At 40.8% G+C, this 22655-nt stretch overlaps 1 protein-coding gene across 7 annotated transcripts in view; it reads left to right on the top strand.

Moving 5' to 3' along the window:
* Positions 1 to 22655, top strand: part of LOC146805002 (arylsulfatase D-like) — a 514533-nt gene that overhangs the window by 167867 nt on the left and 324011 nt on the right. The gene's annotated exons all lie outside the window — the stretch shown is intronic.

Below are 22655 nucleotides of genomic sequence, written 5' to 3'. Positions count from 1 at the left end.
GGGGCTAGGGGGCCCCTCTGGGCCCCCCTTTACATAAACAAAATCGCCCCCGGGATTTGGCCCCCCGGGGGCTAATTACCAAGGAAGCACGGGAGCCTGCACTTCGATTTTTTTTTTTTTCGGCATGATCCGCGCACCCAGCGCGGATTTTGCTGATTTAAAAAAAAAAGATTTTTTGGGGGGGCCCTGAGGTCCTTGTGGGACCCCCTAAGCAGGCCTATGGGGTCAGGGTATTTCTTCCCATGCCTCCTTTTTGCATTTTGCGCATTTGCTTTACTGTTTTCTTGTGCCTCGGTTCTGCCGGGGCACAAGATGGCTGCCAACACTTTCTGGTTTGGAGTGTTGACAACCAATTAGCGTACAGCTTGTCATCGGGAGGGTGCGCAGATCCACCCCGCCCATAGATATATATGTGATTTTACTTTTGATTTTCTCAGGAACTACTGAACGGATTTACACCATTTAACCAAAAGGCATGACTCTGAACTAAGGGCTACCTTTTTACCAAATTTGGTGTAATTGTGTTCAGCAATTCGGGCTGTAGCTGCGACTAAAGGTTCCTATGGAAAATTGCATGGGGAAAACATGTTTTGGGACCCCCCTTTTTTTCTCGGCCTCCGCTTGACGAATCACCCCGAGACTTTCAGGATAGGAGCAGACCGGACCTGGCCAAAAGTTTTGAAAATTTCGCGAAGATTCGTCAACCGGCACCAAAGTTATTGGGAATAGAATGTTGCGGATTTCCTACGGAAAATAGGTCCTAACTATCTACTGGCGAACGCCAGTAGATGATATATATATATATAGTCACAGAAAAAAACATAGGTTTCATGGGTGTTATAGTTAGCTGGACATTTCACTCGTAAAAAACCATAGAAATTCCTCTGTTATAGTTAGTTCTAACTATAACTCGCGCACCCGCAATGCACTGCTGATGATGTCACATATTACATCATTCATGACATGGTCAGTGACATCTCTGATGACATCTCAAATGACATCACTGATGACATCACTGATGACATCATCCAGTGAATGTGGTTTAGTTTGAAATTTAAATATGTATTATATATATACCAATCTGTATTGAAGATTGACTGGATATATAACTGTCTGGATGGAGGATTTAGTAGCTGTCTGACTGTCTAAGTGAGTAATTAAAAGTGTCTCACTTAATACATGGATTAGTAACTAAACTGTGTTAATGTGGGCATCACTGTCTCTGTTGTATAACATGCTGCATCAGTTGGTCACTAACTACATGAGTGTGTATATTAGTTATTGATTAGTTGGGTGAGTATTTGTATGGGACACTGAGTTTGTGTGTGGTTGGATGGGGTGTGTGTAACTCTATGCATAGATGTGTGAATGGTTGATTGACTAGGTGTATAGGTTTAAGCGTGCATGTGGAAACAATTGTTTGGGTGACTGAGTGTATTTATTTGTGTGTTGGTGAGCGAATATATGTTTTAGTTGTACATCTTCAACAAAGTAAAAAAAATAAAAGGCATTGTATGTGAGAGTTTTTGTATATAAATTAGTATGTGTAAGAGTCAGTGATTGTGAGAGTAACTATATGAATGAGTGCATAATTGTAATGGTGATTTTTTAACATATTAACTATGAGTTACTATGTGTTTGAATAAATGAGGTGTTGTGTGTATAATTGTGTAAGTGAGTAAATCTAAGTGTGATTATTTTTTTTCATGAGTGAGTAGGATGACTGCATACCCGACTAAGATGACTGCTAATGAGTCAATGTCTATATATGTGTATAAGTGCATTCGATAGTGTTCTATTAATTAGTGACTGCATGTATAAGTGATTCTGTTGTTGAATGGGTAGTTGTGTGTGTAGACTTAAGAGTCAGTGAGTAGGTACGTAGTAACTGCTATTGGTGTGTCAATGGTTTCAAATATAGTACTCTGTATTTTACAGTGAGTGATGAAAGGTTATACTAGTGTATGATGAGGTGTATCAGATTGTCACAAGGATGATGTTATCAGTGATGTCATCAGTCATGTCATTTGAGATGTCAACAGTGATGTCATCAGTGATGTCACTGACCATGTCATGAATGATGTAATATGTGACATCATCAGCAGTGCATTGCGGTCGAGCGAGTTATAGTTAGCAGAACTAACTATAACGAAGGAATTTCTATGGTTTTGTACGAGTGAGATGTCCAGCTAACTATAACACCCCTGAAACCTATGTTTTTTTCTGTTAATTTCAAAGCTTTTTTAAAAGCTAATTTTTAACTATATTGTCTCTGAAACCAATGTTTTTTTCAGTGAATTTCAAAGCTTTTTTAAATGCTAATTTCTAACTATAATGTCTCTGAAACCTATGGTTTTTTCAGGGAATTTCAAAGGTTTTTTAAATGCAAATTTTTAAGTGTAATAGTAGTTATACCTATTTTTTGTACCGATTTTCTACAGTTTTTTTACTGTTTATTTATAAATATTGTATTCATTAAATAACATATATTTTTCTGAAAATTGCACACAAAAATTAAAACTGAAATATTGTTTAAATTTTTGTTTTATTCTTTATTTTAAAATATTTATATTATTTTCATTTTTAATTTTTTTCCCCAATTTTTTTCGGAGTTGCGCACCCAAAGCGTACACATCACGGTGGGTGTGCGGATTCTAGCCGCCATTTTAGAAACGTCGTGAAGGATCCGCGTACGGTGTGCGACGGCTGCGTGTTTTTCAGTTGCATCATATACATTTAATATTACGTGATGTGCGCGATTGGTATGCGACCAGTCCGCGACTCCTGCTCCCGCGCATTCACGACACGACATTACGGTACGCGACACTTGCGCGGTGGCGCGTCCCGCATGACATTATATACGTGCTGGGGCGCGTTGGGTGCGCAACTCCTGTGAATTTTTTTTATGTTCTAAAATGATATGTATGTGTGTTTAATATACATTAGGGTAAGAGACTATCTAAGATATTCATAAAAATAATAGATTTGTACTTATAATAAACTTATATTATTTTTAAATATATTTTCACGAAGTCACGTGCTTCGTGAGCACAGAATGCGCGGATCCCAATTGACCTAAAAAAAAAAGATTTAATTGGTTCATAACATTTCCCACTGTAACTATTGAAGGACCCCACCCATTTTAATCATTTTTGTTGGAGCATCTTTAGAGAGACATCTCTTTTCCTACAAGAACCCTTTTTGCTTGTTTTTGGGGTGTTTTTCAAAGAATATCAAACAAAATGGTATCTGGACAGCAGCAGCAGCAGGAGGAAGTATCTTCTGAAGAAGAATTCTTGCAGGAGGCACCACGTCCATAGAGGTCGGATTCTCTCGTGTGGAAATTCTTCACTTTTCCACCTGGAGAGAAGAAAGTAAATGCGAGAATAGGTAACGTGCAAAATTTGTGACCGAGTCCTGTCAAGAGGCAGTGAAAAAAAATACTCTTGTGGCACTGCTTCTATGTACAAGCATCTCCGGACCACACATCCTCTCAATCTTGCTCGGGAGGAAATGAAGCGAGCTGCTTTGAACCCATCACCTGCTGATGCAAGTACATTTGGAGCGTCTTCAGGAACACCTGCAATGGACATTAGGCCAGAATTCACATTTCTCGAGCAACACTGCTTGAAGTGTAAGAAACTTATATGCTTCGGTGAGCAGTCCGTGGATGCAGTTTGTGCTGCGCAACGCAACCATCGTTAATTTTTTTGTTTTTGGAATGATAAGTAATTCCAAATGTTTCCTGTTTTATTCATTCTTTTTTTGTTCATTTTTTGAAAAAAACAAAAAAAATACAAAATTGTTAAAAAAAATACAAAAAATACAAAAGAAAAAAGAAGAAAAAAAGTTCTTATCAGAACTACCTTATCTGGTTAAAGAAAGAACTATAATTGCAAGGTAATGTGTGAGAGTTTGGTTGAATATATGTATACAGCATGATTGACTGAAAGAATACATTAGTAGTGTATGGTGAATTTATAGGTGAAGATTTATGAGGAAGTACTGCAGCGTGACACTGCATGCATGGTCTAACGGGATGTTGAAGTCCCCAGCAACGATAGTGAGATCGTCTTGTGGGAGTTTGTCTAGTGAGTCGGATACCTCTGCCCAGAAAGTGTGGTTATCTATGTTGGGCCCATATATGTTCGCTACGTGCAGTTTTTCTCCCCCTCTGCCTTCTTTGTCCTGTGTTTGTGAGTCTATTGTTAGCCTCGAGTTCTTGGAGATTAGTGTCAGCACTCCCCTCTTCTTACTGTGCGGGTGAGGTTGCTATCTGCGTTATCCATTTGGCTCTGATTAGTTTAGTGTCTTCCTCATCTAGTTTTGTTTCCTGTAGCAGGATTATGTCACTTTTGGTCTTTGCTAGGTAGTCTATTATTTTCTTGCGTTTAATGGGATGGTTTAGGCCCTTAACATTGAGAGATGTTATTTTAAGGTCTGTAGACAGTGTGATATTGTTGCTACCTGCCATTTGTATTCCTAAGTTGCGGCCCTACTGTACGCCCAACCCTCATGGTTCCCCGGGGTTATTTGTATCTTTGGCAAGGGTTCTTTCCTTCTACATTTTTCGAACTAGACAATCGATATTTGGAAGGATATATAAAGTTTGGAGAAAGAATAGCATGGAAAAAGAGTAGCTTGAGTACCTGAGATTTACTACAATTGCCCGCCCCCCCCTCTGTAGAGCTCCCCCACCCTCCCCTCCCCCCTTCTTCATTAGGATACGGAAGGTGCGACGGCAGGATCGCCTTTTCGCCTCTCGGAGCTTATTGTCCCATCGATTCCTGTTGATTTACTCCTTTTTGGTTGCGGTTTATCTTGCCATTAGTCTTTTCCCGGTCTTCATCCAGGGGTTACGGATACAGTTTACCAGTTTTCTGGTATCTTGTTCTTTTGTTCCCCCTACTCTTTGCCTGAGGTAGTTGTCGTGAGGTAGCAGCTCGTGATTATTTGAGGTAGATGTGTTGTGCGTATTCCTTGTTTCCAGGTATCTTCCCTTCTTTCCTCTTCTTTTATACTTTTACCCAGCACCTCCTTCATTGTTGAGCTCTGGTGACGGGCCTCTTTTAGCCGTACAATGGAGCGCGGTGTCCATGGGTTGTGACAGTTGGCCCTCTAGATATTTGTGCAGTTCTCGGGGGTCTGTGAAGAAATGTTTTTTCCCTTTGTCTATTATTTTGAATTTCGTGGGGGCCACAAATGAGAATTGGATGTTCATGTGTTTGAGTATCTGACGCAGAGCGAGGAAACATTTCCTTGTGTCCACGGTGGGTTTCGAATAGTCTTGAGTTAAAATAATTCTGTGGCCCTTCCAGTTGATCTGGTGGTTCTTCCTAGCGTAGTTAAAGATCTCCTCCGTATGTTGCGACCTCAATGGCTGACATATGATGGGTCTTGCAAATTGGGAAGATGGTATTTTGGCAGCTGGTACTCTGAATGCCTTATCTAATTCAAATTGTCTGTTGAATTTTAGATTGGTGAGTTTTGGTATTAAGTCTTCCAGGAATGTGGAACAGAATCCTGCTGTATCTTCTGCCCCTTCAGGGATCCCGAGTATTCATATGTTGCCCCTCCGGTTCTTATCTTCCATCTCCGCCGCTTGCCTTTGTAGGGTGGTCGTGATTTGTGTTAGTGACTTTACTTCTTTCCTCACGCCTTGACCAATGTCCTCTGTATCACTGATCCTCTGTTCTGCCGCTGTTAGCCTGATATTCACAGAGTTCAAATCTGCTCTAACTGCCGCAATCTCTAATTGGATTGTTTCTGTGGTGAGCTTTGTTGATTTTGCCAAATCGTGCACCTCTGCTAGTTTTTTAAGAATCGTTTCAAGTGTACTGTTTATGCCCGGTCTTTGTTTGATAGGCGAGTCAGATGTCAGTGGTTCCCCCTTGCTTTTCTTTTGCTGCTGGTGCAGCCTGCTCTCCCTGTCGGTCATATTTCTTGTTGTTTGGTCTCTATGTTACTCCCTTGTGATGCTTTTGAGTCTCTGACTCGTGTCTTGGCCCCCTACTTTCCTTGGTACTGTCCTTTTCTCTTTTCAGCTCTCTATCTTGTCCGTACTAGGGCTTCTGCCCATGTGCGCCTCCTTTGGTCTTTCTGCTGTTTATCTTGCTCTGTCCCGAGTCTCCCTCTTTCGTGCCCCCCTCTGACGCTGTTCTTGTTGCCCTGCCCTGTTCCCTCAGTTTCTGTAATGGTCTGTTATTGGGCGGTGGACTGTCTTTGTTAGTTTTTTAGCTATGTCGTTGTACCTCCATTTTTCTGCGGGTGTTGGTTGTTGTCCTCAGGGCACCCGTGTTGGCCCCTGTGCTGGGGGTCGGGGTCTCAGGGGACTCCGGGTCGTGCTAGTTATGCCCCCTTCTTGGTGAGCATATAAGCTTGGTATCTGTTTGTTTCTCTTGTTTACTTGTTGGTTGTCTGTCCTCTTCTTTTTCTGTTTCTTAGTGTCCTCCCGCGTTGTGCCTTCACTTTTATTTTGTGCTGATTTATTCTTGTAGGCTAGTATGGTTTTGTTAATTCTGCCCCCACCTTCTTCTTTGTTTTTCGGTCCCTCTTTCGCTTTGTTTACTTGTGTTTCTTTGTATCTGTTTGTACCTCTTACTGTCCGCTCGGTTGTCTCGGATCTCGACTTATAGTGTGTTTGTGTTCAGTTCTGGCTTTCCACTCTCTCCTCCTTTCCTGCCTAGCGCTTTGGTTTTATTTCGCTTTTTTTTCCTCTCGTATTTCCATCTGCCGCCATTTTGTCTCTCATCCACTTCGCCCCTGCGTTTCCCGTATCTTTGCCCCCCCCCTCTTTGTTTCGTTGTACACAGGCCTGCCCTGCCGCCTTGTCGGTTGGCAGTGTACATCCGTGGGGGTGAGGGTGGGGCGGGTTAGCGCACTCTTGAATCGGGGGGGTCTCCCAGCTACCCCTGTCTCGATCTGTTTTATCCGGGTGTTCGCCCCCCCCCTGCTTTGCCCCCGCTCACCGTACACCACCGATTTTGGGCAGACTTGTCTCTGCTCGCTGGAGGTGCCGTCTTCTCCTGTGGGGTTTTCGGTGGGGTTCGTTCCTCCTCGTCCCGTTACGTACGTTGCCTCATCAGTCTCTTTCACTACTTTCTATGGACGCCATCTTGGTCATCTCCACCTTACGCAGGATTTTCGGAGTTAATTGCTCTTCTGAGCCTTTTTGTCCCTCCACTTTAGCGCCAATCTTCGGTGTAGGTGTTCCGACGGCCAGGCTGTATTTTTTCCGCTTGTGTGTCTCGCTATTACCGGAGTATTTTCGTTTCGCTAGCTCCGTTATGGTGCATTGGCAGGATCAGGCAGCCATCAGCTCTGCCGTCCAAGCCACGCCCCCGAAGGCTATACTTTTTAAAACTTTTTTTTATATTCACAAATTCATCGTGAAGTTACGATATGTAAATTATGCTGCCGCCCTTTTCGTGAAAACGCTGTGATTTTTAGAAAGTCTTAAACACATATATTCACATATTGTAATTAATGTTTGTCATCCTTAGTTTATGAAGTGAGATTTTTCCTAAGTAATTATAATGTTGAACACTGTTTTATTTTATTTCCCATAATCATAAATAGGTTGTTGTTTGCGAATATCACAGGACTACAGAAGAAAGGGACTTTATTGGAGAAGACACTTTTGATTATTCTAGAAAGGAAGCACCCACCCAGATTTCTTTTCTTTAGACTTCCAGTGCTGAAATTGGAGGTTTACATTTTCAATTTAAATATTGATTTGGATTATTTTTTGGAATTTTTTTCCAAATAAAATAGCATCTGGTGACAGTGAGGATCAGTAGCCAAACCTTGATGAAGACATTTCTTTTTGTAGGACGAACCTCTGGCAAAGTGGCAATCAATTGCTTGGGAGGTTTTTACCATCCCCTCTGGGGAGACGGAAGTAGTTTCTAAGCATGTGAAGTGCTCAATATGTGAGAAGACCCTCTCCAGGTGTAAATCCAAGAAGTATTCATGTGGCAAAACAAGTATGTTGTATCATCTGAAGACATACCACTCTAAGGCGTTGACCAGAGCACAGAGCCAGTGAAATGCAGGGTATCCATCTACCTCAACTGCAACACCAACTGCTCCTGGAGGACCTCTACCATCTGAGGTCCAGCAACAGTTCCCAAAGAAGTCACCAGAACTCCAAAGAATTTGCACTTTTTGTTTGGTGGGGAAGAAAAATCAAATTGTAGGGGAACAATCAGTTACTGCACTTTTGGATGAAGCAAAACTGCACAAGTGTTATTATTATTTCTTTTTTGAATGACACTTGTTTTGCCAGTTTTCAGTTTTTTCTTTTCAAAGCTTTTCCAGTTGCCATTTTATTTGTAAAAAAACACAAAATGATAAAAAATATAAAAGAAAAGTTCTGAAAAATTACAAAAAAACAAAGGTTCTTGTGAGAAACACATTTCTTGGTTTAAAAAAGATCAATTGTATGTGTGTGTGTGTATTATAAGAAAGATTATGAGTGAGTGAGTTTCTGTGTTAGTCAGCAAGTGTGTACATGAGTGAGTAATTGGATGTGTAAGTGGTTGAGTGAGTGGGTGTGTCAGTGGCTGTAAGGGTTAGTGAATGAGTGTGTGAGTGTTTCTATGGGTAAGTGAGTGGGTGCATGAGTGGCTCTATTGGCTGAGTGGTTGTGTGGGTGGCTGTATGGGTGAGTGATTGGGTGTGTCAGTGGTTACATGAGAGTGTGACTGGGTGTGTTAGTAATTGTATGAGTGAGTGGGTGTGTGAATGCCTGTATGGGTGAGTGAGAGACTGTGTCAGTGACTAGATGAAAGACTGTGTGTGTCACTGGGTATATAGGTGACTGACTGGCTGTGCTAGTAGCTGTATAGGTAACTAAGTGGGTGTGTGAGTGACTGGGTGAGTTTGTAACTGTATGGAAGAGTGATTGGGTGTGTCAGTGGTTTCATGGGAGAGTGACTGGGTTTGTTGGTGATTGTATGGGTGACTGGATAGATGTATGAGTGACTATGTGTGAGTGGGTGCATGCATGTCCATATGGGTGAGTCATTGGGTGTGTGAGTGCCTGTATGGGTGAGTAAGTGACTGTGTCAGTGATGGATAAGAGACCATGTATGTGTCACTAGCTGTTTGGGTGACTGGCTAGCTGTGTTATTAGCAGTATATGTGGCTGGTATATGTGGCTGAGTGGCTCTATGAGTGACTTGGTGAGTAAGTGAATGTGTTTGTAATTGTATGGGTAAGTGATGAGGTGTGTCATTAGTTACATGAGAGAGTGACTGGGTGTGTTAGTGATTGTATAGGTGTGTGTGAGTGTTTCAGTAGTTTTGAGGTTCTTCCTTGGTGTGTACCTTGACAAAGTAAATTTGTTGAACTACAAAGAAAGAAGTAATTTGTAAATTACTTATCTCCAAGAAATAGTGTCATTCAACTGTTTAAAAAGAAAAATAACATAAATATAAGTTAGTATTACGTTTTATGAAATTCCACAATAAACTTTTAGTTTCTGAAATGCATAAGTTTATATTATAAGCAAAACAGTAGATTATTTTATGCAGTAGTAGTATTTCACATTATAGTAAAACATTTCCTTTTCCATTTTTTACTGTTCTTAGCTTTGGTACTTGTACATTATAAATAATGTACTGTATAAAGATTCATCCTTGAACAGTGTGGAAAAACAATCATAAATATTGTAGAAAAAAAACAGTTCTCAACTCAGAAACTGCTATTTTCTTCTCCTAAATTTGGTGTTAAAAAAAAAAAATCATTTGGAAATCGAATGGGATCTAGTGGCAGGGAGGATCAGGAGCCACATCATGAGGAACACAGTTCTTCGGAGTAGCAGCCCTCAGCAAAGTGGCATTCAATTGCATGGGAGTTTTTCACCATCTCCTCCGGGCAAAAGAACGTGGTGGCAAAGCATGTGAAGTGCTGTATGCATTAAGACCCTCTCCAGGGGTACATCTTAGAAATATTTATGTGGCACTATGAGTATGTTGACACATCTAAAGACGTATAACTCCAACCACTGTTCAAAAAGAACATAAATATAAGTTACTACTACATTTACAAAATTCTAGAAACAAAACAGTACACATTGCTTATTTTGTAATAGTATATCACATAATAGTAAAATTTTAATTTTCCCTTTTTTTCCTGTTCTCAGCTTTCATACTTATACTCCATAAATGATTTGCTGTATAAATATTCATCCTTGCACAGTGTGGAAAAACAATCACAAAGATTGTAGAAAAAAACAACCCAAACTGCGCAGTTTATCACTACAAATAAGTGATACTATACATTGCACTCACTGCAATTATTTAATTACTTGTTTTACCTACAGTTACTGAACTAATCTAAACAAACATATGTTAAAAATAACTGTTTTATTATTACTGGTAAAGTACTACTAATAGATATAAAGCACACTTGAATTTTGGAGATGCCTTTGAAAACATCACCCGAATTATGTCTTAAACACTGACGATCCATGTAAAAGAAATACTGTACACCACTGTTTGAAATCAGAAATCCTCCTTAGAACTTTGGTTGAAGAAAAAAGAGGTAAGAATTTGGAAGTTTGAAAGGAAATGTTTCTTTGAATTTAAATTTGGTGTCATTGAATTCCGTCCATGCAGGTTCCCTCTTTAAGTAGACTGTATAGAGTCCAGATGTTACCTTAAGACCTTTGTGAAAGATGATAGCCATAGTAGCATAAGTTCTTGCAGAAATTGATATTTGTCCTGCTTTGAAGTTTGTAATTGCGGTCTCTAATTTAGGTCCATCTGCTCTGCACTGTTGTAGCATTAATATTAGGTATTTTCAACTTCTTCGAGTATGCAAGGTGGACAGAATATCTGAGCTACAATTTGGGCAGGTCATACTTTGATTGGCCATTTTGATCAATCTGTCAAAAGACACCATTTTTGAATCTGGTTGTGTTAAGTACAGAAATCGCTCAGAATGTATTTGAGTGGTAGACAAAAAAGAGCAATCTTCAAACTCATAGTTCCATGTTTAACTCAGTCCAAATAATTTATCAATACTGATTTCTTCTTCTAAAACTCCAAGGATGACCATTGTAAACTCCTGTGCATCTTATTGAGTATTCTGAGTAAATAGTACTGATCCAATACTTATATCTACTAGGTCTTGAATGCCTGAAGTACAATGTATTACATTCCTATCACTATGTAAACGTTGGAGCAAACCACACAGTGCAGATCATAATCTCTTCTGTGGTTTCCAATTCCAAACAAGCTTTATTCGACACATAGTCATAAAAGCACATACAAAATATATAATATTTACAATAAAAATGTCATATGCAATTATATACATAAAGCCTGTTCGACCAATGGGCAATTACACATATTTTATGAGTCAACAATTATTCATGGTTTCCTGAAACATTCTCTACTTTAACAATTAATCAAACCTAGCACGGAAATCTCATTTCCTAAAACAGTGTATATAAAAATTCATAAAAAGCACTATAAATAGGAATTCATACTTTTGGGGAACACTGTTTTGTGGAGATGGATGTGGTTGTCTAAGATCATTAAACCAGAGAAGTGTTTCAACACAATTTTACATACACGTTTTAAATAGAGTTGAATTTCGACCAGATTATCCACATCCACCCTAGATATTTGGCAACTGCTAAAAATATAGGGGATGAGGTATTCGTACGCAGGATTCTTTCAGCTACCAGACTACTTCTTGTCCCCAAGAGTTTACATACGGGCCTCAACCATACCCTGCGAGCGGTTTCATAAGCTGGGCAGGCAAATAGCATGTGCGCAACTGATTTATTGCAGGCCGGGCAACTAGGATACTTACTTTCATGTGCTTTATTCCACCTTTATGTGAAAGACCTCAAGGGCAGCGTGCCCGCTCTCAGCTGAAAGTAGAGCTTTCTGTCTAGAGGTTTGGTGACAGTGTCCCAGTATGGTTCATATCTCAAGGTGAGTTTGAATTCCAAGAATGTTCCTGTTAGTCAGGATGCATCACTGGCACTAAGGGCATTGAGTGTGACCATCTCCCAGTATTTTTCTTTTAAGACCTTCTTTGTTGGAAAACAAACTGTAGTAGGTTCATCCTAGAGCATTGACATTCCAATTTTAGCTAGGATATCTTTAATGCCATGCAGCCAACTGATTTTGTGGAAAATGTCAGCTTTTATGATGTCCATAAAACCCTTGGTATATGGTTCCAGTTCTGGTGTTGTCCACAATCTGCGCCAATACAACACAATGCGTAGCTTGGCAGTGTCAAGAAGGGGTTTCCTCCCAAGGTCATAGAACAAAGGACACAGTGGTGTACTTTGTGGGAAATTGGTAATGCCCCGCAGGAACTTGTTTTCAGACATGATAAGTTTAGACAGGTTCTCTTGCCCCCATAGTTCTACACCGTATAGTGAAGACCTTGCCACTTTTGCGTCATATACTTGGAGCACTGGTCTAATAGGTTTCGTGAGAGATCTGTTATGCTCAAGACGTAAGGCCCCAGACAGTTGCAGATGTTTCAGTGTGGCCATGTCAATCTGATGGTTCCACTTTAGGTCGCTCTGTATGTTCACCCCTAAATATGTGAACTCCCTAACTTGCTCCAGGGGATGATTATTCATTAAAAAGTCACCTTTAAAAACTCTATGTTGGTTAAAAGTCATAAGTTTCATTTTCGGCACATTGACTTCGAGACCACGAGCAGAGTAAAATTCCTCAAATACTGTCAGAACTCGTTGGAGCCCACTCGGAGTCATCGAAATTATCAATGTGTCGTCCGCGAACATTAGGATCAGGATTTTAATCCCTGCTAAAATCGGGGCATCTGTGTTCACACGTGTTATACAATCAACTATCCCATTAATGAACACAGTGAACAAGGTCGGGCCATAACACATCCCTGGCGCACCCCTCGCTCAACGGGAAAAGAATCAGTCACCTGACCCTGGGAGCCCCAACGTATTTTTGCGTAGTTGCCCTCGTGCAATCTCTCTAAAAGCGTCAGAAGTTCAATGGGAGATCGAAAGCCGATTTTAGATCCACAAAGGCAGCGTACATGCTGCCTTTGCCCAGAACCAACACCTTCTAGTGTAGTAAAACAAAACGAAACACCTGATCGATGGTGCTTGTGAATGCACGGAAGCCGGCTTGCAAAGGTGACAGTATGCTATACTCCTCAGCCCAGTCCTTGATTTTATTAAGAATTAGTCTCCCCAGGATTTTTTGTGATGAGTCGATCAGGCTATTGAGATGATAGTTCCCGGCGATGATTTATCACTTTTTTTATACACAGGGATTATTTCGGCTCCTTTCCATTAGCCAATAGCAAAATATACTTTCCCCATCTGGTTTTGTTGTGTAAGAACACATCAACAGGGATGCCGTGTGGGCCGGGTGGTCTCCCTCCAACAACAGCACCAAGGGCTGTCACAACGTCTTTGATATTAAAAGCCTCATCTACATAAAATACATAGCTTACTTCACCCACAGTTGACTCTAGTGGGCTACGTGCATATTGTGGTTCAAAGTGTTTAACCCACTCTTCCTGCGAAACATAATTGATTGGAGATTCAGGAGTACACTATCTGTCCCGCTTAATAATGTTCCAGAAATGTTTACTATCTTTCTTATTACTGGCCTCTTTAAGATCCTGCCACTTTTTTCGTCCCAAGAGCGTTTAGCTGTGGCCATGGAGCTTGTATATGTTTAATAAAATACGTTCTCAAGTGTAAAAAAAGACTGTCGTGGGACTGGGTGACGTTCTCCAAACCTATGCTATTTAAACATATACTATTCAACGTTATTAGGGCATGGTCAACCTCCTTTGCAATTTTATCCAAAGCCCCATGGTTTTCAACTATGCTCGACCACTTGAATCGTCTCATATCATTCGTGGCGTTTACATCATGGGAGTGTAATTCAGCCTCTTTACAGGACGCTTGTTCAGACAGCCACCGTTTTAAAGCTACACACGGAGGATTGTGATCACTTTCAAGTCAATCCCTCACATCCATGTCATCGATGGTATGCCAGAGTTTCAAACTCACAAGTATATAGTCAATCCTGCTTTTACTGGACCCATTATTAAATGTGTTGAACCCTAGCTTATCTTGAGGAGTCCTACCATTTAGTGCCCTGAGCCCCTTCTCTAGGCAAACAGAATTTATCTGTATTACCGGCTCTGTCCATTTCTTTATGGAAACAAGCTCCAGCTTTGGGATTCCCCACTGGGCATCTTCCCCTTAAGTGAGGAGCCATTCCTCACTGGCGAGTGGCTCAAACGTTGTGTTAAAATCACCTGCTATAACTACTTTACTTTCTTAAGTGTGGGAATCGAGGAGATCAGCTAAAGCCACTAAAACCTGAGACCTACCCCCTCTTGTTCCCCTCACATAGATGTTGAAAATATCAACTTTACCTAGTGATCCCAAGTTTAATCTTAGTGCTTGGATGTCGTTGCTATTGGAAGGGAGTTCCTTAATACTGATACCTAATGGATGCCGGACCCATATCGTCAAACCACCCGAGAGCCGAACTTTTCTCCCTTTTACTGCCGGCACATAAAAAGTTTAAAAATCTTACGCGATGTTGTGCAGTTAACAGCCACGTTTCTAGAATGCAACAAATATCAAAAAGGTCAATGAAAGCTAACCAATCTGGAGATAGTAATTTGGAGCCGATTCCTGCAATGTTCCACGATAACAGAGTATCCCTTTTAAAATCTTGGATGCTAGGTGTTAGATCTATGTAATTCTCTATGGGGGGATTGCTAGACCTATTCGGACCCGCGGTGTTCAGGTGACTGTAAGGTTAAGTTTTGGACGGACTTTGTCAGCCTGTTATGAACTCTGCAAGACTGAGTCATCAATGGATCGCTTTCCCTGGTTGTTGACAGGTCTTCACCACTACCAGAGCGGGATATGGTCACACCAGTCAGTCAGTCATTACATTCGAGAGAGGAACTATCTATTCTAGTTGCCAGTTGCTCATGATGGTTGTTAATCTTACTGGCAGGTGGAGACTGCCTAAACTGATAGCTGAGTGGTCAGGGGAACAGGTTCTATATTCAAGTGCCAGTTAATTCAATGCAATCCAGGGGGTTGGTGGGAGAAGTGAGCTTACCTGCTTTCACGATGTCATCCCTTATTACGGAGCGACAGCCCCTTACATGCTGTATCCAGTGTATGACCTTATTGGTCAGTGAATCTGCACTTTCTATTTTGTTTTGCCCCAGTTTCGGCACATTCACCATAAAGATTCTGTGAATTTTATGTGACTTGATGGTTGCATAATCCCCCCTCTCTTCATGATTAGCACGCTGCCTGGTTAAAGGTGTGCCAGTGTTTGTACTCCTACCCTGCTGTAGCTGTAGCTGCTTACTTGATGTGTTATTAGGCAGAGAGCCAGTACTGGTTCTGATGTTGGGCAGTGCATTACTTCCAGTAGGAATCGCTGTAGAGGAAATATTCTGCTTGACCACCTCACTCCATAGGGGGGGGTCGCTTTACTCAATGTCTCTTTGGCTCGAAGGATGGATAATTTTGCCTGGGCTAATGGCAGGTTGCAAGAAATGTTGGCGCTGCAGGTTGGACAATGAGTGCTGGAAGACTTTCCTTGTGTCAGATGCTTAAACATAGTTGTTAAATTCTCCATCATGGCCTTCAAAGACCCTAATTCAGACTGGAGCGAGTGGACTACCCGAATAACCTCTTGTGTGTCTGGAATATGATTCCCAACCTGATTAACAGCCTGCTCTGCACTTTTAGCCAATGGCGCTTCAATACCCTGTATGCTTCCCTGCCCCTGAGAGTTGGACAGTATGGCATATCTATTGGTACAAGTGACTAAAGGATCGATTACTAAGGACTGGGTACCATCAGTTTCCAGGGGGTTTGGGACAATGACAATGGGAGTTGATTCCCTAACGGGACTTATTTAACTCTCAACCTTGCTCTCCTTAAGACCCTTTTTGGGCTTGAGAAACATATTGGGGATCACGGCGCAGTTGTTCGGACTGTTCCTGGTAGAGTGCACTATGCTAATCAGGGACTTGTCCATCACATGCAAATTTGGCTCACTCACTAGTAGATCCTCACATTCCTCTATGAGTTTATCAATACGATCTAAAACACAATTGCTTGCTGATTTTTTAGGTGCCTTCCTAGCCTTTTTCCCTTTGCGAGTTTTGCCCCCCTCCCATCCCCTTCCATAGTTTTTCTTTTCCCCATCACTGCTGGATAGTATTAGTTCTTAGTAGGATCTGCATGGTTAGACTCTAATAGGCAGTGAACAGTTGTCAGGTGCCGGGTGTTACTACAATATGGGTAGGGGATGGCAAATGTCACCAAAACAGTACCTTATTAGGATTGCAGTCTCCCAGGTAGGCCTGCACTGGACAGCGAGCAAAAAACGAGGGGGGGGCCCTGCCCTGCCTCTTTCTGGCAGTGACGGGCAAGGACGGGCCCGCCCTTGGCCCGGGCTTTGCCCGGGCGTGTCCGCGCGCGTCCCGCAAAGCGGGAGCCTCGAGGAAACTTATGCGCCTCCTGGCGCACGGTGATGTCAGCTGCGGCACAGGGAGCAGTCTGGGGGCTGTAGTCCTCCCCCCCGTGGTCCAGACAAGTTGCTGGTGGTGCGGGTGTTGCGCGGGTCCCATGAAGCGGGAGCCGCGGGGAAACTTATGCGCCTCCTGGCACGCGGTGATGTCAGCGGCGGCACAGGGAGCAGTCTGAGGGCTGTAGTCCTCCCCCGTGGTCCAGGCAAGTTGCTCGTGGTGTACTCTCTGACACAACTTGCAGTGACACTAACTTTCCTGTCATAAGAATCAAACTTGATAATGTTCTAACTCGAGACAATTCTACATATGACATACCTTCTTTGAATACATTACTACCAATATTAATAAAAGCAGCGTCTACACTTAAACCTTGAGATTTATGCATAGTTACAGTGTGCGCTAGAGACACTGGGCACTGCTGCCTCCTGACATATAAGTCCTTTACAACAACAAAAAACGTACAACACATCAGCCAATCTGCTTCACACCATCAATCTGATCAAATGTTATGGCTAGGTATTCAACCTGATCCCTATTTGGAAAATAACGAAATCCATAACTTTACCCTTTGCACCATTTACTGACCCTTCCTCAACATTGAAAGTATGCTGAAAAATTATTCCACAGTATTTGAATACTCGTAAAGACTTTTCTAATTCTACAGTTCTGGATACAGATTTTCCCAATTAATCCAATTTTGCTTGTAGTTTTTCACTTTGCAGTACTGTCACCCCTTATGATCCATTTTGCCAATTGCTATAATTTTCAAAATGTATTCTTTCTCCAGTTTTAGTAATTCTTTGTTAAATTGGAGCACTCCAGAAGTGTTAAGACGACTTTCTATCTCTCCATGGGAAAGTATTTTCAAGCTGAAGCTGTGCAATTTCTTTGTTAGAGTTTTTTCTGCTGAAATCTCCTCCCACATTTCCTTCATCTCTGTCTTCTCTAATTTTGTAATATATGCAGTGACATAACGAGCAACAGTGATGGAGATGTCTGCAACAAATTGTATATCTATATTCTCATTCTACATTTTGAGAATCACAGGGTTATAGTCATTCATATACTTGAAGACTTCTTTTCTTCTGCGGTTGTATGTGTTTTTCACACACTCACTACAAAAGACAAACAGTTCGGTTTCTCTGAAGAAACAGTGTTAAACTTTGCATTCTCTTGTGTAAAGTTATCAATACGAATGCCTGTGCCCCGTTCCTCTACACCTCCAGTAGCCAACTCTTCATTTTCCCTAGACTCCTGTGCAGGACCAAAGAAACAAAACTGAAGATCTTCACAAACCTTTTCTATCTCTACCACTGCACCGTTCAATAGAGCTCTGTTCTATTTTTTCCTAAACATAAGGCAGGACTTTTCACATAGTTAAGCCTCCTAACTAAATTTAGAATTTTAGTATGATGAACAGCCTACATTCTGAAGTGATGAAAGGTGCTTTGGCACACTTTCTTTGATAGACATGCTAATGAAGGTTTAAGTAAACTAGTATACATCCTTTCTTTGCATGGATCTAATCCTTGCAAAATCCCAGTTTTCTGTTTCAGACTTTTGCATGGAAACTGACATAGGAAAGCCCAATTGATTCCTGCCGAACACTGCAAATACTGCTACAGTTCCATGTGTATGCAGGGGCCTCTCTACACCCTCCCTGTACCTCTTCAGTTGTCACTTCTTCAACATTCCTAGGAACCATCTCCTCTTTTGGAACGTGAGTGCCATCCTTCACCCCATAACATTAATCAGTTGTTTTAACTGCATACACTAATTTGTTCTGTTGAAAGCGAAAGTAACTTTCTTCATTAAAGAATGGCTCAAAAGTGTGCTACCATTTGCCACTGAAGATTGTACAAAATGTATTTCTACTCCCAAATCTTTTTTTTTTGGCTTCTGTTCATAGACAACACTATTTTATCCAGTGTTCTCATTCTGCGCAGAATAAAAATAAATAGCTTCCTCTTCAGGGCAGATGCCTTATCAACCACAGCCTCAACACGTTCTTTTTGTTTGACTGCTTCTCTTCTCCTTTTACTCTGCTTCGTAGTCCGTACAATAATCTGAATTATCCTACTCCAAAACATTCTCACTCTAATTTCCTTAAACTGCCTCTGTCTTCACGTTAAACTATTGGCTTTCTTATAGGAATTATAATTCTTAATGTCATTTACTTTTTGTTCTTTCTTAGCCGATTTGAAACTTTGCTTTTTATTTACTTGCTTTTGCTCAATTTGCAGTTTTCTACAAACTATTTTATGAAATGTCTTAGTTTCCTAACAGCAGCTCTTTTCTCTTTATTCAAATTGTCCTCATTCTGTCCCTTATGTTTCTCTGTTGTAACTAAATAGTATTATTTCCTCTGTTTCCTACGTCTTTCTGTTTTTTCAGCATGATAACTGTCAGGTTTTGTATACAAGTAGATAGGTGAAATAAAAAAATGAATCAATATATTTAGCTTTTCATTTCATGTTTAAATAAGAGTGAGCCTGCCTGTGTTGCTGTATACATCAACATGTCACTGAGTATATCACTGTATGGATCAGTGTGTGCCTGGGTGTGTCATGTATGCATCAGTTTGTGCCTGGGTGTCTTAGTGTATGGGTCAGTGTGTGACTGGGTGTGTTACTGTGTGCATCAGTGTGTGGCTGAAAATGTCAGTGTGTACATTAGTGTATGTGTATCTGTGTCACTATATACATCAGAGTGTACCTGGGTGTGTTAGTGTGTACATAAGTGTGCCTGAGTGTGTCAGTGTATATGTCAGTGTGTGTCTACATGTGTCAGTGTATTAATAAGCATGTGCCTAGGTGCCTTATTGTATTGTCCAGTGCATGACTGGGTATGTTAATATGTGCATCTGTGTGTGCCTGGATGTGTCAGTGTATGCATTAGTGTATGTGTAGCCGTTTAACTATATGCATCAGTGTTTACCTAGGTATGCTAGTGTATGCATGAGTGTGTGCCTGGGTGTGTCAGTGTATGCCTCAGTGTGTTTGGGTGTGTGACTGTATGCATCAGTGTATGCCTCGGTGTGTTAGTGTATGCATCTGTGTCTTCATGGATCTGTTACTGTATGCATCAGTGTGTCCCTGGATGTGTTTGTGTACATGTGTTTGTGGTTGAATGTTTAGGTGCATAGATCAGTGTGTGCCTGGGTGTGCTACTATATGATTTAGAGTGTTTCTGTGTGTATGACTATGTATCAGTGTGTGTCTACCTATGAAGTACATTAGAGGTGACTTATATGTAGAAAAAAGGGAGCTTAAGACTTGGCAAGGAGTTCTAAATACCTAATCGACCTGCTAATAAAATTGCACACACATTCTATGCAGTAACAAGTCCAACACATGTTTAAAGGGCTACTTGTCTGCATAAGTGACTTAGAGAATATGTACTTGAGAACATATCTAAATAAGTGAATCAGTCCCTGTCTAGATGTGTAGGTAACTATATAGGTGTGTCACTGGCTCGCTTAGTATCTCTATACATCTGTACATATTACTGACTGGGCCTATTACTGAGTGTTGGTGTAGGAAGCTGGCTCTCTATATAGTGTACTAAAATGAAATACACTGTGTGGAGAGTCCAGAGAATTCCCAAATGGTATACAGAGGTCAAAAGAGACAACTCTAATGCTCTTTTTGTGGTTGTGTGGGCGAGCAATAAGGCTTATCAGAGGGTAGTGCTAAGCCTTTGCTGTACTAGACAGAGGTAATAAATGAGACACACACTCAAGAATAAATCTGAGTCCAATCTATAAAGATAATAGAACTTTTTATACAATTTTTAAGGCCAGGAACACAGTTCTAAGGTAAGTACTTTCGGAGTTATGATTTTTCAAATTTCAGAAAATATATCACTTTTGTGCGTAATAACTCACCATAGGAAACAATGGAGAAAAGAGAGAGGAAAATGTATTCAAATTCAGGCAATGCATTCACGAAGTTCACCTTCTCGTTTTAGGTTGATGTTGGGACTAGGTCCAAAGTTCCAGCAGGAGAAGTTCGGGAGCATCCCGGATAGGGCTGGAGGGCTGGCACATCGAAAAAAGATTATCCAGTCAGCTAAAAAGTGTTACCTTTCTACCTTTAACATTAACCATCTATCCAGAAAATGAACTATCCATCCACACTTGTCTGTCATTAAACTACCCTAAAAGCTATATATCTATCTGAACAATATTAACCTATCCATCGAATGATCCATTAATTCATTGTATATCTATATACATTTATAGAAATCAAACCTTTCTAGGAAGTAATGTAGCTAAAACCGAATAAAAAATAAGCCACCCAACAAAACAAAAAAAAAATAATCGATTTATCCATCCCTTTTTAATACATACATCCAAAAAATTAGTGCCCATTTATGCAGAAGTTTTCTATACATGCCAAACATGATCAATGGTAATTCTTCTAATAACAAACTGAGCTATCATTTAATACAAAAATGGATCTACACATTGATCTAAAACAAAAAATGTTTGGTGTTCCATTGTCCGGGATATGGTCAATCTTCAAAGTCTCCATCAATCTCGAATACCCACCCATCATTTTTAATAAGATCTGTCCATTTCCCAAACATGATACACCAAACCTCAGAGTGATCAATACATCTAGCCCAAAAAACATCTTTCAAAATATGAACACTCTTTCCATCAAAACAAAAATACTTTACCCATCTATAAAACTGATTCCTCCATCAAAAAGTTGGCCCAGCCTTCCAAAGAAATTATCCATAAAAAAAAATTGACTCAAAGTTTATCCATCTAAAAAATGATTCATCATCATTTAAATGTTCAACTACTTATCAATAAATGATCACACCATTTAAAAAGTGGTCTGTCATCTATTATTCTAAAAATGATCATTCTGTTATCTAAAAATAATTAAGTTCATCCAAAAAAGAAATCAAATAAAACAGTTATATTTACAAAATAATAATTCAGCTGTACAAACATTGATGGTCCCCTCTTCCAATTTAGGAAGGCCCTTCTGTTTATTCAGACATTAGTATTATTATTATTATTATTGAATTGTTGTTTAGAACATGACTAGCCAGTGGTTTTCCCAGCACTTAAGGCAGGCTAGACAGCATAGAGAGGGAGCTCAAAATAAAAAGGTTTTCAACTTCTTGTGGAAGGTAAGTAAAGAGGTACAGCATCTCAAAGACAGTGGAAGAGTGTTCCACAACTTGGGTCTCAGAAATGCAAAGCAGTGGCCACCCATCAGGGTGCACCTAATTCTAGGAACGATAAAGAGAGATTTTAATGCTAGAATGCAGAGTGTGTGGGTGTAGGGAATGGTGGTAGGTAGAAGCTAGGTTTTGCAAGTACTGAGATCTGGAGCATGAGTAAATTGTATACATATAGCAGAGAGCCTTAAAAGAAATATGTTTCTCCACAGTGAGGCAGTGGAACTGGTGAAGGAAGCTAGACGCAGAAGAATGTTTAGGAAGCCTGAACAGGAGCCTGACAGCACAGTTCTGAATGACCTGGAGGTCGCTGATCACAGACTTGTCTGCTCCAAGATATAAGATGGTACCGTAATCTAACCTGGAAAGAATCAGGGCACGGATAACGGTTCTTTCAGCATACATACAGACATTTCCATACCAAGGAAATATTCTTCCAGCAACACTACAAATTATCCACTCATCCTTCCACCCGAAGCTTTATTACTTCTTGCACTTGAAACCTGATCCATTCAAAAGGGAGCTACCCACCCATCCAGCTGCAAAAATGATCCACCTATCCTACCACTTAGTGATCTGTCCCTGTGGCTGCATCTGACCGTCGACAAAAGGCAGAGAAGGGAGTAAAAAGAAAGCAAAGCATGACTAGGAGAAATATACAGCAAGCTACACAGGAACAGGACACAGTCTCTGGCTGAAGCAAGGCATGAACTGGTCAGGAAAGCAAGCAACAAGATATTTGGTACACAGAGGAACAAACCCCAATGCACAAACAAGGAGCTTCAGGCAGTGGCAGATTATAAGCAGTTCCAGGCAGCAGTAAGCCCAGGGTGGAGTCACAGGGCTGCACAAGACTAGCACAAATATGTGCTATCCCCACCCCTCACATGTCCTGAAAGAAAGAATCAAGT

This window comes from Triturus cristatus, chromosome 8 (assembly GCF_964204655.1).
Source record: "Triturus cristatus chromosome 8, aTriCri1.1, whole genome shotgun sequence".
Taxonomy (NCBI): Eukaryota; Metazoa; Chordata; class Amphibia; order Caudata; family Salamandridae; genus Triturus; species Triturus cristatus.
This window is presented reverse-complemented; position numbering and strand designations above follow the sequence as displayed.